The sequence below is a fragment of the Amphiura filiformis genome, chromosome 16, assembly GCF_039555335.1.
Source record: "Amphiura filiformis chromosome 16, Afil_fr2py, whole genome shotgun sequence".
In the NCBI taxonomy this organism is placed as follows: domain Eukaryota; kingdom Metazoa; phylum Echinodermata; class Ophiuroidea; order Amphilepidida; family Amphiuridae; genus Amphiura; species Amphiura filiformis.
In genome coordinates this window covers 57,358,571-57,375,217 of record NC_092643.1, presented here as the reverse complement: position 1 = coordinate 57,375,217, position 16,647 = coordinate 57,358,571, and the positions used below count along the sequence as shown (strand labels likewise).

General features: G+C 36.7%; 1 protein-coding gene across 3 annotated transcripts in view; it reads left to right on the top strand.

Annotated features, from left to right (window-relative positions):
- The first annotated feature begins 3,121 nt into the window (after positions 1–3,121).
- LOC140136251 (uncharacterized) overlaps positions 3,122–16,647 on the top strand; it is a 30,144-nt gene continuing 16,618 nt past the window's right edge. Inside the window, exon 1 of one of the 3 annotated variants that reach the window (XM_072157975.1) lies at positions 3,122–3,230. The gene's annotated coding sequence lies outside the window, so the exon portion shown is untranslated. Of the gene's footprint in view, positions 3,358–16,647 lie in introns of all 3 variants that reach the window. The other 2 variants (XM_072157973.1, XM_072157974.1) reach the window with 2 other exon arrangements.

The following is a 16,647-nucleotide window of genomic DNA, read 5'->3' as shown; positions in this document are numbered from 1 at the left end:
AATGAGTGATATTGATGAATAAATGTAATTGATACAATTTGAAATGCATATTTGCCAATTTATACTGAAACTGAATATTGAAAACTGTGAAATTGTATAGCCTAAATTTTGCACTTTAAGACCAGAAAAAGGGGTGTCTCAAAGCTTGCGCCGCATTTGTAAAATCGCAGGTGATTTGAAAAAAAAATGTGGAAATTTTTTTATTTGAATAAAAAAAATTGTATTTTTTTTCCGGAATTTTTTATTCTCAAAATACCAAGTCGGGAATATATAAAAAAAAAAAAATCGCATTTCACATTGGTTTTCAAACCACTCGTGAGCTTTGAGACAAACCTTTTTTTTTGCCTTACCTGAAGTGAACAGCAGTCAGTGTGTGTCATTTATTGATAAGAACCCGTCGCTGTCTTTTTAATTTGGGAGCATTGTGCATGTACAATTCAAATGTATTATGCCCTTCATGTTGCAACATTTTTTAATTACCAAAAATTTCATTTAATTGTTAATTTCTCAATCATTCCCATTTTGTTTTAATAATTTTTTAATATCATACTGCAGTTCACAATATTTAACGAAATTTTTAGATTTTCTGGCACATATCTTTTTTAAGGGCTGGGGTATGAACGTTTGGACAGTATTTATTTTGGGACATTAGAGCACATCAGACATATCAAATTGCATTCTGAATACGAAGAATGTCATTCTGATATCAAATAATTTTGATTTTTGAAATTGCAATTTAATACACATTTTATGGCAAATCATTAAAATTGATATTTTTGATATTTAACAGTACTTGAAGTAAACTTTATAAATCTGATGATTTATATTTAAAGTGTATGTAGGTGGGATGAAAAGCAGGCGATCAATTGAAAATTTTGACCTTTTGTATTGAAGATATGGATTTTTTCCCAAAACACCAAAAAAATTAGGTCTTTTTGGGAAAAAAAATCCATATCTTCAATATGAAAGGTCAAAATTTTCAATTGACCGTCGACTTTTCCTCCCTGCTACATACACTTTAAGAATATGTCATTAGATTTATATAATTTACTTCGAGGACTGTTATATATCAAAAATTTGAAAAATATCCAATTTTTATAATTTGTCATAAAATTTGTATTATATTGTGATTTTCAAAAATTAAAAAATTTGATATCAGAAAGACATGCTTCGTATTCAGAATGCAATTCGATAGGTCTGAGGTGCTCTCATGTCCCACAAAAATACTGTCAAACGCAATAAACGCTATTTTAGATCTTTTTTAGTATTTTTCTCAAAAACTAGATATTTTTGCATTTTTAACAAAAGTTATGTATAACATAGGGTAAGGTATCCGATTACTACACTGAAATTTCAGTGACCCAAGACAAGCGGTTTGTTATTTATGATAGAAAATGAGGTACCGCTAGGATGTACCTCATTTCCTATCATATCTACTGAACCGCTTGTCTTGAGTCACTGAAATTTCAGTGTAGTAATCGGATTCCTTGCCCCAATAATATACATAACTTTTTTTTACCAGTGTGTTATTAATTTGTGAGAAAAATGCAAAAATAGTCACAAATTTACCGCAGGGGTGTAGTACCCCCTTAAGAAAGACAAACCTTTTATTATTTTTTTGGGGGGGGGCTTAATTGTGCTCAATGTTATGACCACTCAAACTAATGGGGACTTTCTTATCTATTTGATACTTTTTTGACTATCAAGGTTTTACTATTTTCATTTAGCCAGTGGCGGCGCCAGGAATTTTTTTTTTTTTTTTTTTTTTTCGGGGGCATTGGGGGCAAAGTGAATGTGAATTTCAGGGGGGCAAAATTGGCAAATTTTGCGCGAAATTGCTGCAAAAAGTGGAAATTTACGTGATTTGGGGGTTTTGCCTCAAAAGTGGGGGGGGGCAAGCAAAATATCCCCCAGTAGCGCCGCCACTGCATTTAGCTTAAATTAATTCCCATCCTTTTTGTCATAGCTTGATTGTGTTATATTTTTCCTTTCAATTCTGTCAAAAGCATAGAAATTCAATATGTTACAAAAGATAGGCTCTTCCATTTGAAATACACCCACATATGGAAGTCTTATGGCAGATATGACCTTACACACTCGTGTTAATCATCATTACAGGGAGTGAGTGTGAATTTCAAATGGTGGGATCTGAACGAGTGACTCCATTTGAAATCTACAGCCCCTGTGTGGGAGATTAATGTCATTTCTTCCATAGGGGTGTAATGGATTTCAAATGGAATAGCCTAATATCTCTAATGGGGAGGTGGAGATCATAGAATATCAGTTTTTACACTATTTTTCGCCCATTAGCCTATCCGGCTGAAAAGGGCTTTACAAGTTTTTGTAGCCTATATTTTGGCCCGTGAATTTTGCTAAAGGGGCCCGGGGGGGGGCACTCCCACTTTGGAGGTGACGCGTATGTAGGGCTGTTAAGACCCCCTTTTTCAGCGTCGCTCTCACCCAAAGACCCCATTTTTTTTTTACGAACACATGTTCTGTTACCCGAAGACCCCTTATTAGTTGATCTGTCACCCAAAGACCCTTATTTTTCAATTTGAACAGCAACTTTCATTTATCACTGATTTTGTTACCTATTTTTGAAAAAACAAAGAAATTTTAAGCCTTTTTTATTTTTTATTTTGATTTTCAATGTTTTTTGATGCTGTTTCAGCTCTCACCCAAAGGTTCCAAAGGTCATGTTCTCACCCAATGACCCCGTATTTTTTACATTTTGCTCTCACCGAAAGCCAAAAATCATGCTCTCACCCATGACCCCATATTTTTTACATTTTGCTCTCACCGAATGCCCCTAATTAGGCCTACTGCGAAAGTGCCAGCCCTACACCTAGGCCTATATCCATTTCATATTGAAGTGCCCCCCCCCCCGGGTAAAGGGGCTCCTTGCTTTTTTTCTTGGCTTTGCCCTCCTGATTTTCGCTTTCATTTTTTGTCAGAGGGGGCACTCTGCCCCACTTCCCCCACCGCTGGCTACGCCCGGTGGCTACGCTACTGGGAGTGATGTGCGCCCTAACCGCCCTTCTCTACTTCCCGCCATAATTGCCGCCACTAATTGATTGCATACGAGCTGGATATAGCAAGGTCAGAACTCAGAAGGTCAATCTGTGGTCAATCCTCACTGGAAAACAAGCGTGGTGAATTCGGACTTGATTTGGACATTTGCCGTGATATTTCCACGCTTGTGATGGACAACTAGTGATGAAAACGACCTGGTAAAGTAATGAAGTAACCCTTTTCCATTTGCAACCAGTTAACTTCTGTTCGGCCTAAACTAAAGCATGCGAGTTTAAGCTTCCATCAATTAGTACAACAAGTCATACATGCATAGGGGAGAGTGGGGTAAGTTGAGCCACTTTTTACATTTAGGCTACTTTCACTACGCTCAAATTAATAAAGCAGGACCCAAATGCATGTTGCAAATGAAACATATGTATGTTTACTTATGATTGTAATCAATATTTTGCACTTTCGCACAGTGAGACGCCAAAAATTAGGTATCCCAGGCAAACCTTAGTTAACACATTTACTAGTCAGCTAAATTCGCCGAGACCGGGCCCAAACACAATGCATATTTACATAGAAATTTGAATTTTTTTCGAGAATAGGGCGGTGAAGGAAACCTACATAAATATGTTTTCTATACTTCACTTGACCCAAATATATGATTTTTATGGTGATAATCAAGTCGCACATGGAATTTTAGAGGATTTTGATAGCAGTTCCATTAAAAAAGCTGCTATCGCCATGAGACTAAGATCTAGAAACACCCCTAAATGCCGCTTTTGGGGAATTTTGCTAGCAGAATCTTTTTGATGAAAGTCAATCTTTGACAAGATGTAACTTTGTTACGGAAAGTGCTATGACAAAAATGTTTTCAGTTTTGGCTTTCTTTACTCAAGGGCTTTAATTTGATATGTAAAATGATGCAGTTTGATGGCAAATTTGAATTCACCTAGCATACCTACAAAAATCATTTGCAAATTGGCTCAACTTACCCCAACGGTGGGGTAAGTTGAGCCAGTCGCGGGGGCAAGTTGAGCCACCATAGAAATGCGCAGTATATGCCATAGCTGTGAAATTCAATTTTGCCTTTTTTTTAATTGTTGTTTTCAGGTATTTATTTCGAAAAATAGTTTGATATAGAAGTGGTTAATATTGCATACAAGTATTAATTTCTGACAAGATTTTACTTTGAATTAAAAAAATTGGGGAAATTTCTGCAGGTTTTTCCTATGCTCAACTTGCCCCATGGCCTGTGGCTCTTACCCCATGTGACCCTTTTTGTCAACAACCAAGCCTCCCACCTGACTAAAACTTGTTACAGTTTTAAATAGTTTTCTAAAATAGTGTTCATATATATATGGCCATGTGTTTTGAAGTCGCCACCCAAAAAGGGTGGCGGCGTTGCATTTTTCCAGATCCTTTCGCCAAAAATGTTTATAACTTGACAACCACATACACTACAGACATAAGTGTGGTGTCAATTTAAAGCTGAAACTCCATACTGCATGCTGTGCGAAATTCATTAATGTGTGTTTTAGGGTATTGGAGATATTTCCATTTGTTTTTGGACTATTCAGGGTGGCGGTGGCTGAGGAAGCGGTGGCTGAGGAAGCGGGCTGTACAAACCCTATGGAAGGCACAGCATCATGAGCATTGCAGTTATATTTTTAAATTGCTCCCATTTGCAAATTATAAGGCCCCTCTCCATGTAACTTGGACCCAAGTGTCCATAAGTAAATATGTATTAGATAAGCTGTGTTTTAGGTCAAAGGTGGGGTCAAAGGTCACGGGTCAAAGGTCATTTAAGGTCATTTTCCGAAACCGTAAGAAAATAGGTATATATACCCTACCTCTATACAAGTATACATTTTCTGAAGGAAATTTCATGGGAGTTCAAATATGATGAGCAATTAAAGATAGGGGCAGAGGTTAAAAAATATGTCTTGAAAGATAAAAAATGAAAAAGTTAAATTTTAGCTGACAATTTCAGTCTGGGCAACTTAACAATACCCCCTACAATTTTTTAAATGGCATATTTGGATTGCTCATACAATTTCCTTTCAGGAAATGTATAGTTTGTATGGGGTGGAGTGCATATTTAAAATTTTATGTCAATTTCAACCTCGGAAGGCGTAAATAAGCTCAAAAAGGCTGCGCAACGCAAAATGGGGCGAGTTCAAGACACATGGCCATATATTATATATCACATCCTCAATATCCAGAATGCTATCATTTTAGCATTTTTCTTTCTGGGTGAAACATGAACAAAATTGTTTTTTGCCAAAAGTTCGACAAAAGTGCGAAAAATGAACTTTCTAATGAGCTTTCTTACCCTATGTGCAAGCGATTCCATATTACACTTAAGAAGCCTCTGTTATGTCATATACAAAAATAAGTGGAACTGCAAAGTAAGATAAGCTTTTAATTTTCTTTATAGAGGAGGTGGCTCAACTTACCCCTGGCTCAACTTACCCCACTCTCCCTACCCACGGTCCTAGAATATTTTCGCAATTTGAATTTTATCCTTTTAGGTATGACTGCTTTTACCGTAAAATTTGTGTCAATTCCAGATCATGATATGTGCGCCACGTTTTTTAGGTTCCCCGATTGCTGATTACATATAGATGAGATACCAGCGATCTAGCGAACCTATTGTATCGGGCTGCTATTCAATTGCATGCAGGGGTAGCGCTAACCTGCGCCATGGGGTCATGGGCGCATTCTTTTAGATTTGGCGCACAAAATTACCATGTAGAGGTTGCTAAAGGGTCATTTGAATTACCGTATTCATTCCAATATAGCGCCCAGGGCGCTTAAGGTTAAATGCAATTGATTTTCAAGGCTTGATTCCAGAGGGGCGGAAGTTAATAATGGAAACAGCCATGCAGAAAAGAATGAACTCACGCGTGCAATAGTGTATCAATCTGAACTAGAACACGGACAAACCGCGCTCGTGAGTCATCCTATATGTTGCAGGGATAGGGAAGGGCGACCATGATAGGACCATATGGGCTGATATGGGGGGTGATTGTGGGCAGCCGTTTTCGCAATTTTCCTTTGGATTTTCTAAATTTTCAATTTTTAAAATTATCCTGGATAATTATGCAATTTATAGGCCTACAACAATAACTACAACAACAGTAACAAAACCAACAACCAATATTTTGTTAATCTAATTTGTAAAAATATATTCATAGGCCGCGCCTAGACTAGTATAGCCTAAAAATTCCTGAATTATATAATGAAAAAAAAACGGGCAAAAACAATCAATCGCTGCAGTCAGAAAAAAAGAAACGAACAAGAAAAAAGAAAAAAGTGAGAGAAAAATAAAATAAAATAGATGGAATGGACCACATAGGGACTCGAACACGCACCAAAGTTTTCCAGCTCAAAACTATAGAATTATATAGTCGAGCGTGAGCCCCAGCGCGCTAACCGATTGAGCTACTGAGTGATCTGTGAAATCGATTGATCTCAAACTGACTATTATGGAATAGTGCATACCAGGCTCTTATGATAAACAATCTCATCACCGCTGTAAATGTCGGAGGTATCGATGGCGAAAAACCTCGATTTTTGCAAAAGTAGCTTAAATTTGGAGTGAAATTCAAATGGGAAAGGAATCGACATACTTTTGAGAAATAATGTAGGCAGTTAGAAATCAAAATTAATGTTCCACAATCCAGATATCGATAATGTAACATAACAGTGTTTTGTGGTACAAGATTCTCGAAAATTGTTCCCAAAAAACGGGCTAATAAAATTTAATCGGTACTGTTTTTTGTTCTTCCCCATGGCAATATTATTTCTTTGGTCGATTTGTAGTTCATTACAAAAAAGGAGAAAACAATCACTCGGCGTAGTTTTATACGGAGCGAATATTTGAAAAAAAAAAAAAACTGCATGGAACGTGTTTTTGATCTTGTGAACACGGTGCGTAAAAATGATTTAAACGAAGGATTTTCAAACGGATTCTAAAAATTTGTATAAAGACACAAAAATAATGTTAAGATACGTCCATGCACCAACATTTGACTCACTGCGATATTTGATTGCTGAGAAAACGCGGTTTTAGAGAACAACTTTATACGCCTTTTATACGCTTTTTTATACGCTTCTTCGATGTAACCTTAACTGAGTCATTTAGGGTGGGTGCTTATTTGTTTACCTAATTTTTCGTAACGGGCATTCATTCGAGACAAATTTATGTATGTTATAGAAGTCTTGAAAAGTTTACGCAGGACTTGTACCGGTAGTCCTGCAGCTATTTCACTGTATCAACATCTATCTGTCACTTCAACATTAATGTTACCCTTTAGCAAATTGAAAATACCCTGGATGGGCGCTTATTGGGGCATGGGCGCTTATTGGAACGAATACGGTACCTTTTATTTCTATTGTTTTGGATCCACAATTTCACAACATTTGAAATTTTTGACCCCTTGTTTGAAAACCTAGTGCTACCCCTGATTGTGTGGTGCATGGGTTACGTGTATTTTCAATGTAAAATGCCTATACGGTGATCCACCCAAAATAAAAAAAATCACCGTGTAGATCCCTACTATCCATCAATCATCAGAAGCCTAGTTTAGAAATAGCGAGTCTGACACTTTTTCCCCTAAAGCGAACCTTAGGCTAATGAAATGAAATGATTAGTTTCCCGTCACATTTTTTTCAGTGAAATATGAGGTCATGATTTCCTTCAGAGGATGATTTAAGGAAGCCCCATCATGCACTGTAAAAGTGTCATCACACGAGTAACGAGTTTCAACTGCCACTTTACTTTTCAAATCCCATTGAACTCTGTGCAAAAGATGTTGTTTTAGAATTGCCTGTGTGTCATTATTACTTGGTCGATTTCAGATCTTAAGTGATGTATGCATGAAGGATAATTCACACCTTCTGTAGATAACATAAAATGTGAAATCGACCAACTTTTTGAAGGTGTTTTTATTGTAAATATATATCTGTCCAAATTCAAATTTAACCATGCACGTGTATGCAGTGGGCGGGCAGTGGTGTCATGTTCACTCATGTGAACACAGTTGTCAGGGATGCCAACTAGTACGATTTTGCCGTATTTTGTACGATTTTTTGATTAAAATACGATTTTACGTTTTCCCTCAAAAATACGATTTTCGTTTAGCCTATCAAAAAAAAATTGTGGTCTTTGAGTTCCATGTGAATTTGAAATAAAATTTGGGGGTGAGTTCTAAGGATGTCAATTTCACTTACCAGAGTTAAAATAACTGATAATTTGAAGCCTAGCGATGTATAAAAGTTGAAACAAAATCGCGCTTCGTTCTGACTCCACTGCCCGTTAACCACGCATTCTGCCGACTTTTGGATGATGCATGCGCATTAAAAAATATTTAACATGTTTAGTAAGCCTACGAGATGGTTTCCGAAATAATTTTCTCTTGACTTTCAGATGGTTCATGAACATTAATATTTTTTATTAACTATCTAACTACTACCTATGTAATGTCTTCTGAAGGTACTTAGTCAACTATTTAGCTCTACTGGTGCAAAAGAATAGGCCTACAAGATGGATTCCTACAGCGTTTTTCTGCCGACTTTCGGATGATGCATGCACATTAAAAAATATTTAACATGTTTAATAGGCCTAAAATATGGTTTCCGAAATAATTTTCTCTTGACTTTCAAATGGTTCATGCACATTAATATTTTTTATTAACTATCTAACTACTACCTATGTAATGTCTTCTGAAGGTACTTAGTCAACTATTTAGCTCTACTGGTGCAAAAGAATAGGCCTACAAGATGGATTCCTACAGCGTTTTTCTGCCGACTTTCGGATGATGCATGCACATTAAAAAATATTTAACATGTTTAATAGGCCTACAATATGGTTTCCGAAATAATTTTTTCTTGACTTTCAGATGGTTCATGCACATTAATATTTTTATTAACTATCTAACTGCTACATACTTGTGCAATATGCAAGTATTTAGTCAACTATTTATTGGTGCAAAAGAATAGGGCTACAAGATGGTTTCCTAACTGCCGACTTTCAGATGATGCATGCACATTAAAAAATGTGCAGTGGCACATTAATATTTTTTTCAAATATGCTCTTCAGCGTTTCAAGCATGTATCTATGATGTGAGGTAGGCCACACTGTGACCCCACCAAGTGGGGGTGGGGTGGTTCTGTTGGAATGATCCACTTGAATCAATGAATTATTAGTATAAAATTGTGCATCATATATGTGACGTGTCATGTCAAAAGGAGACACTTTTGGGCAGGATCGTAACCCGGGGGGGGTACTCAAATTTTTTTTGGGTAGGGGTGTGCCTCCGAAGATTTTGAAGTAGGACCCATGTCTATACCACTTCAAACCTGATTTTTACTACCGATGCATATACCAACACAGAATAGACACCCATGACTATACCAGTTGAAAATACAAAAATACCACCCATTGATATACCAACCCCATATACAGACCCATCCATATACAACTATACGTTTAGAATACCGTAAAAAAAATTCAGATCATATTTTTTATTATTTTCTTGTTTACTGTATTTTGTATTTTTTTATTAGAACTATCAAGGGTCTATCATTTATTAATTATTATTATTTTGTTTGTTAGGGGTGCCCGGTCGCCGGGGTGGTGAATTATAGGGGGGAAAAAATTTTTTGGCAGGCCAAAAGGGGGGGGGGGATTTTGGCAGAACATTTTGAGAATTCACCACCCCGCGGTACACATAATCGTTGCACCACCCTTATTTTGTAATGAATACAAATCCAAAATATATTAATTGTTGTTTTGTTTTCTCAGTTTCCAAATTTATGTTCGTTTGTCTTGTAGGGGCCACTATAGTGGGAATTCCAATTGAATGAACGCAGCTTTCAATAGCGTGACGAATTTGTGCGTACACTGCGCGATGTACGCCAGCGTGTGCGACTGTGCGTGAGTAACGCGGAAGTGAATCAACCATGCCAACGCACTTCGTGATTGGATAGCATTGTATCCAAGGTCGTATGCGTTAGCGTTGTAGTTTGAAATACGCAATATACGATCGCGGTTGGATCGAGTGCAGCTGCTGAAAGCTGCGTTCATTCAATTGGAATTCTTACTATAGTTTGTAACAAGTATTGTGTAGGGAAAGATGATTCTTGCACTTATATTTAAGTTTTATTTAACAACATACATGTACAAAAACCACGAAAACAGTGGCGCAACCAGTGCCCCCCCCCCACACGCTCATCATGGCCTTTGGTTCATGCAAGGCAGTCGATTGACGGAAGATATCTGTGAAAAAAAAATTGGGCCGGAGCAATCATAATATTTGTACCCTGCATGGTGAACGGAAAAAAATTAAAAATTAATAGAAATTTTGAACATGAATTTTTATTTATATTTTTTTGTACGGTAGCTTTTTTCTTTCTACTCATGGTTTATTGAAATTTTGCCGAAATTTTAAACGAATTTAATATTCATGCATTTCTGTTCAATGCAATTGCAATTTACATTGAATTATCGAACCAAAACAACATCAATTTGACCCATGCATATCGATCGTGTATGATCTTGGCAGTGCTGTACCGTGTCATGTCAGCTGAATTCGGCACCAAAAAATAAAACTGAACTTTTCACTAAAAACTTACCCGATTGTTGAAAAAACCTATTTATATGATTCGATGCATTTAAAAATCGGCAGTTAATTTACTTTAGTTTTGCGATCCCGAGTTCTGAGAGGCAAAACTAACTTAAAAATCAGCGATGAAAAAATTGCTGTTGCAACTTCGATAACGATATTATTTCAGTGATTTATCAAAATTGGCTGGTGTAAACAGAAGTAGTGCTGGGCTCGCATATACTACACCGGAAGAGTGTCGCCATCTGTTTGCAATGACAACTCAACGTTTTGCTAATCGGACTATCAATTGATTTGCCCAGCTCTGAATTTATTATTCTGATTTGCCTTATTTGGATAGCGATGTACCTTATTTGGACAATTATTTTGTGACATTCATGCAAGTGAGTTTAAAGATTTTCGACCCATTGATATACCAAAATCTGATTTAGACCCCATTTGAATACCAATTTCAACTTACTGCCCTTGCGTATACCAAAAAAAAAAAAAAATAAGGGGTCATTGATATACCAAGCGGCCGAAAATGCGACCCATGTTTGCGGCACGTCCCCGTATGGCCTTTTGTACTGAGTACCCCCCCCGGGGATCGTAAATGGAGAAATAGCCAAAAATCTGCCCAGGCTGATTTTTTCACAATTTGTGTTTGTTGCGAATCTGTGATGTTATTATTGTTTTAAATATTGTCTGATAGTTTCAGATCGGAATATAACTGGCATCTTGTATTTCTCGAGACATTTTTCAAGGTAATTCCAACTCTCAACATTGTCAATAATATTTTTAAAGGCCGATATCTCAATTTCCAATTTTTTAATACCATAACTTACAAACTCAATATCTTCGCTTTGGAATGTCCAATTTATTGGGAAAAACGGCGTTGTGGAGCAAAATATCTCTCTATTTAAGATAATGTAAAAACCTCAAAATTGATAACCTGCCCAAAAGTGTCTCCTTTTGACATGACACGTCACATATAGGAAGGTCAGTCACGCAAATCATGAAATAAAGCCAGTGCAGCCGTTTCAAAAATGCCTTGTACATGGTTAAGTATAGGAAAGTGGACATTAAAAAGTGCTATAACTCCAAAATGGAGCCTCTTTGAAAATTACATTTTAATTTCTTATTGATTCATGCCAAGCTTGTCCTTGTGAAAAATAGTAATCACCAGTAGCCCCCGGTGGGAGTGAGGGAGGTGGGTGTTTGACTTCTGGTGGAATGGTCTCTTGAATCAATGAATTATGAGTTTGTAATTGTGCATCACATATAGGAAGGTAAGCCACGCAAATCATGAAATAAAGCCAGTGCAGCTGTTTCAAAAATGCCTTGTACATGGTTAAGTATAGGAAAGTGGACATTAAAAAGTGCTATAACTCAAAAATGGAGCCTCTTTGAAAATTGCATTAACTATCAAATTTGTCTTCTGTAAGGGGCTTAAAAGGGTTTTTACAGTGTAGAAACGCTCTGACAAACATGAAAACAAGTTAGGTTTTAATGTTTATAGCTAGTTACAAGTGAAATTACACATGATCTTAAAAAATACAGTTTTGTATGGCAAAATACAGTTTTTGGGGTCTGTGAGTACAGTTTCTTGAGTTGCAAGGTTGGCATCCCTGAGTTGTGCTAACCGCAAGACTTGCTGGGAAGTGCTTAAATCATCCTCTGGATTTCATTATTCATAGCCTAGGGGTGTAATGGATTTCAAATGGAATAGCCAGTAGAGTCCCAACCCCAAAATTGCTGAATTCTCCCAATAGTACGAAATCTGAAAAAGAGGGTACGTCTCTGGAACTAAACCATGCAGGCCAAACCAGGGTTCAATTTCGTTGCGTTTTTGCCACAGATTTTTGAAGAAATTGATTTCGCTTTGAATTGTGCATCAAATTATTAAATCAGGAAAACCATCAATGCAAAATAGGTCTGGGTGGCCTATTACGATTGAAACTTCAGCAAAGCAAAACAACATTCGGATCAAAATTACTAGACCCTACCTACCTCCCGGTGGGTTCAGTTTGTATTTAAAGGTAGGACGTATGACCGTTACAGGATTTGAAAATGACCCCTATTTCACGGGGAATCGAGGACATTTGCAGCAATTTTACCCCCTATTTTGCGCGAAATCAAGGAAAATTTGCCCCCAAATACCTCCCCTATTTTTATCATTTTGAGGACGCATTTTCATTTCACCCCCTTATCACGAGGAATCAAGGACATTTTTTCGAAATAAATACCCCTATTTTTACTATTTAAGGACGCTTTTGAATTTGTACCCCTATTTCACTGAAAAATGAGGACAATAACTGTAGTGGTAAAACACGGACAAAAGTCCTAGAAATATACCCTATTTTTCATTTCAAGGACAATTTTGCTTCAAAACACCCCTAATTTGGACAATCATGAACAATTTGTCCTCGAAAATTCATGGACATTTCTTGAAAAGTACCCCTAATTGGAACCATCATGCGTACACATTGTCAGTGAAGACTGAACCCACCGGGACCTACCTATAGCCTACTGATAATTATAGCAGCAGTCGGCAGCATTACATAAAAGCCCACCATAAAAACAAACCCACAAAAATATTTTTTTCAGTGCCGAAAAGAAAAACATTTAGGCTTTATTGAACTACCATGCATACATGTGATGATTGAGTAAAGTATGCAGAATTTGACAGCCAATCCACTAGACCAGTAGATCGTAAAATACCTTTTAAAAGAGATATCACAAAATTATTTATTTCTAGCAAAATGTTCGACATGATCAGCTGAGGGTCGGCACTCGGCAGTGCTGCAATCACTGTTTATAAACAACCAACCAGTGTTGCCACTACTAAAAGGAGCCCAAAATCTCGCCCAAAGTTCACCTTATTCCTTACAATGTGTTTCAATGGGGAAGAAATTGATGGAAAATTCCCTTGGAAGCTTTTGGGCTTGAAATAGTAGGACAGAAAACACGCCAATGAAGATGCCAATGAAGATGCCAATGAGAGCGGAGATCGATGATCTGAGAGTCTATGGAACGACTAGAAAAATTTTGGGGCGTCAAGAGCGGCAATCAATGAATTCAGAGGGTCTAAGGAATGGCTAGTGGCTCTGAAAAAGGGGATCGTCGCCGCAGCACATACCCGTATAGCTGGGAAATGTGAGTGCCCTCCCGGGATGAAAGAAACATTTTGGCGTTTAAATAATCTTAATCGGACGTTCCATTCCAGAGATACAGCCTTTCAAAGTTTCGAGTGTCACGGTTTTATCATGTAGGGCTGCTAGAACATGTTTTAACTTTTTAAAAAAAGTTAAAGTCCAAAAAGGAATAATAAAGTCATAATGTACGATCTTATAATATGAATTTGGTTAATTTTGTTCAAACCTGATTTTTTGGCATATTTGTAATGTTTACACATGTCACAACTTGCACCTAAATGGAATCAGCCAAATTTGTTGTGTTTGTAGGTAAACAGAGCAAAGTTCGACATAAAGTCATAATTCAAGAAATATGACTTTATGTCCATATAGAACTGCTTGGTTTAAACGGCCAAAATAACAAGCAGTGTTTCTTTCACGTTACCTCGTTATTTCAGCTCAAAATGGACAGAAACCATTCCCGATCATTATTACTAGTATTATTTCAGCATTTTGTGTATATAATGACAAATTTAAAATTTGAAGGAAATCGTACATTAAGCCTTTAACTAGCGTTATCTGGAACAATAAAAACCTTGGTCGAGGTTTTCCAAAGTTTAAAAAATAACGGTTAGTTAAATGAAATAATATTTAAAGGTGAACCTCATTGAAAATAAAGTTATATATCAATGGAAAGCTTATGATGTCAGGAAGCAGAAAAGAATATTTTTTATTTGCATAGCGTACCAGGCGAGACATAATCTCCATGCAAAGATTGGATATTGGCACCCCCCTAAATTACAAAACGAAATCGTTCAAATTGGGCACTTTCGTTGATGACGTCAGCCCAGGGACACACAGTTACTTCCGGGTTTGATTGTAAACACAATGTCCGTGTATTACTATGGCATACATCGGGCCAATGCACGAATTCAGTCATTGTCAACTTACTTTACATGAAAAATATCTTCAATAAAATAAGAATAACATGAAGGAAATATCATGATCAAATCAAGAATGAAGTTCCTGAATAAAAGTGTGTGGATTTATAAATGGGAAAAGTGCTGGCCGGGGTGCTTTGGGATAGGCCAAGCCATCCACGATATGCATAGGGAATATTACAGTAAAGCACGAAGAGTGAAGATTCGCCAAGAACCGGAATGAAAACAGATTGCAAAAATAACTGCTAGTGCTACCAGTTCAGATCGTCACACCAAGTTGAGATGAACTTATCACAATGAGAAAATGAAGGAATAGAATAAGGTACATGTACAGGATTTTTTAATTATTTCTTAGCTTTATAAAGCTGCCGGTTGTATAGGCGAACTCGTATATAGATGTTACGGGATGAGCTCAGTGACTGATGACTGAGTCTCACTACGCCGAGTGTTCAGTATCCGCGACTGAACTGTACTTGCAGACAAAATGACCGATTTGATATTGACATTCTGATATTTCCAACTTATTGCTACTTCATCAGCAACATTTATTCCTGTAAATGATCCAAATATAAGGGAACGATTGATCAAATCTGCTGAAACACCCCATGAAGCACACAGCGCCGCAAGTGCTGAGGACGAAGCCCCGAAGCGAGTCGCTGTGTTTGTGCATATCCGTCCCTTCAATTTCTTCAGCAGCAATTTACGCGCCGTGTTCGGTAATCCATAAAACATGAATGTTTCACTTTTTCAGTACCGTACACTGATTGTACTATCATTAAAGAATCGTGACACAAGTGACAATATTTTAATTTTATTCAGATTTCAGAATTCCATCAAATAACGGTCTACTAAGCCTAAATTGTATTTATTTTATAATAAAGTATCTGGCCGAGTATCTGTTGCTTTCAATCGCGATTGTGTGGAAAGAATGTATTACCGCAATGCGCTAAATATGAAAACCTTATATGGGCTGGATTTGATGAAATCGGCGGTTTTTTATTTATTTTTTGATTACTGCAAGACGATATTTTTTAATCAGATATTTTAAAATGAATCAAGAATAGGGAATGTCACAAACAAGTATTTAATTTGTTATTCGATCATGTTTATTCAGTCCATGACATGAACGGTAGCAGCAAGCATTTGCGCATGGGATTGATCCCAGCGCGAAATTCAAACTCAATTACGCAGTTATACCCAGCCAGTTATGACTGATTTTGTCAAAAATTTACGGACAATTTATGTATTGACAATAATTCTATTATTTCTAATATATAGAAGGAACCAGCAACTTGAAGATTCCTCTAATTTCAAGCTTTATTGTGAAAATCAGACTTGCCGGGCAGCTTGCAAAGTACAGGAAGCAAGTCTTGTTTACATGTTTCCGAGTAGGATCACGTGACTCACGAACCCTGAGCTTACGTCCACGAGCATTCCCAAGGTCATAGACGATTGATTTGGGTGCTTTTTGGGCGCCTTAAAAGACCAAAAATTCAATTATTTTTTTATTTTTCAGCTTTATTGGCCATCAAAAAAATCGGAAAAAATAATTTTTAGTATCCTGACATCATAAGCTTTCCATTGATATATAACTTTATTTTCAATGAGGTTCACCTTTAATGTAAGAAGAAGTGAAATTTACCTGGGGAAATTTAGCAACGCGATGAGGTTTATTTGCTATGGTATCCCCTATTGTATTCTCTTTATAAAAACTAATGCAGGAATCGTAGAAATCACTGATATACACATTTATTGCTTTCTCTACCGCCACCGCTTTTGCAATTATTAACATTCAAAATGGTCTAATATTATTACAATTATAGACGTATATGTGCTTTGTATATAATATTTTACAAATTGCAATTATGAATTTTCTAAAAACTTTTAAATTAAAAATATTTTTACCATCAAAAATATATGAGCAATAACGTCCTTCACAAGTAA